General features: G+C 35.4%; 1 non-coding gene across 1 annotated transcript; it reads left to right on the forward strand.

The window, feature by feature from the left end:
* Window positions 1-780: 780 nt before the first annotated feature.
* On the forward strand, window positions 781-887 carry LOC124076160 (U6 spliceosomal RNA). The gene has a single exon (XR_006846266.1). It is a non-coding gene; the product is annotated as a U6 spliceosomal RNA (small nuclear RNA).
* The last annotated feature ends 933 nt before the right edge of the window (window positions 888-1,820 follow it).

Genomic DNA, 1,820 nt, shown 5'->3' on the forward strand with positions numbered 1-1,820 from the left:
AATCTATCCCCCCATTTACAATAAACTTAAAAAAAAATTACTTGTGAATAAATCTAACCAAGGAAATGAAAGACCACTACAATGAGAACTACAGAACAAGAAGAAAGCAATCTTGAAAAAGAAGAGCAATGCAGGAGGCATCACAATACCAGACTTCAAATCATACTACTTAGCTATAGTGACAAAATCAGTATGGTATTGACAGCAAAAGAGACATGAAGACCAATGGAACAGAACAGAAGACACACAGACAAACCCATATAAATATAGTCATCTGACACTCAATAGAGGTGTCAAAAACATATGTTAGAGAAAAATAACCTTTTTAACATATGGTGCTGAAAAAGCAGGATATCAATATGTAGAAGAATGAAACCAGATCCCTATTTCTCATCTCTCATGTTTGATAAAAGACTTAGGAATTAGACTAGGAACTTTGCAAATCCTGGGAAAAAAAAAACAGGGTCAAGACTCCAATATACTGGCACAAGCGCCAACTTCCTTAACAAGACTCCTAAAGCATAAGAAATAAAACCAATAATCAATAAGTGGGATAGCATCAAATTACAGCACTTCTCCACAGCAAAGAAAAAAATTAAGAGCATAAAGAGAGAACCAGAATGGAAGTTCTTTCCCACCTGACCCCCAGTCACAGGATTAATATCAAGTATATATAAAGCTCTGAAATATGTACCCCCAACCAAGAAAAAAAAATCCTGATTCATAAAAAGGCAAAGGAACTAAACAGACACTTCTCAAAATAAAAAATACAAATGGCCGGTGCTTGCTTCAGCAGCACATACACTAAAATTGGAATAATACAGAGAAGATTAGCATGGTCCCTGTGCAAGGATGACACACAAATTCATGAAGTGTTCCATATTTTTAAAGGACTTAAAAATAGTATACTACAGGGACACAGCCACATCAATGTTTATAGCAGCACAATTCACAATAGCTAAACTGTAGAACCAACCTAGATGCCCTTCAGTAGATGAATGGGTAAAAAAATGTGGCATATACACACACACACACACACACACACAATGAAATATTACTCAGCAATAAATGAGAATAAAATCATGGCATTTGCAGGTAAATAGATGGAGTTAGAGAAGACAATGCTAAATGAAGTTAGCCAATCCCCCAAAAACAAATGCTGAATGTTTTCTCTGATATAAGGAGGCTGATTCATAGTAGAGTAGAAAGGGGGAGCATGGGAGGATTAGATGAACTCTAGATAGGGCAGAGGAGTGGGAGGGGAAGGGAGGGGGCAGGGGGTTAGAAATGATGGTGGAATATGATGGACATTATTATCCAAAGTACATGTATGAAGACACTAATTGGTGTGAATATACTTTATATACAACCAGAGATATGAAAAAAATATGCTCTATATGTTTAATATGAATTCTAATGCATTCCACTGTCATGTATTAAAAAATCAATTAAAAAAGAAATATAAATGGCCAACAAATAGAAGAAAAAAATTCAACTTTTTGAGAAAGGCTAACCAAAACTACACTAAGATTTCATCTCATTCTACTCAGAATTGCAATTATCAAGAACACAATTAATGATATAGGCTGGCAAAGACATTTTTGGCAGGACTACAAATCAGTACAGCCACTTTGGAAAACAGTATCAGGATTCCTCAAAAAGTAGGAATGGAACCATCATTCCAATAGCTAGGAATGACCCAGCTATCCCATTCCTTGGTATTTAACCAAAAAAACTATCATTAGCATACTATAGTGATATAATCACATCAATCTTTGTGGCAGTTCAATAGTTCAGTTATGAAACCAGCCCAGATGCCC

This window comes from Marmota monax, unplaced genomic scaffold (genome assembly GCF_021218885.2).
Source record: "Marmota monax isolate L192 unplaced genomic scaffold, Marmota_monax_Labrador192_F-V1.1 WCK01_AAM20220418_F8-fsc00019, whole genome shotgun sequence".
Taxonomy (NCBI): domain Eukaryota; kingdom Metazoa; phylum Chordata; class Mammalia; order Rodentia; family Sciuridae; genus Marmota; species Marmota monax.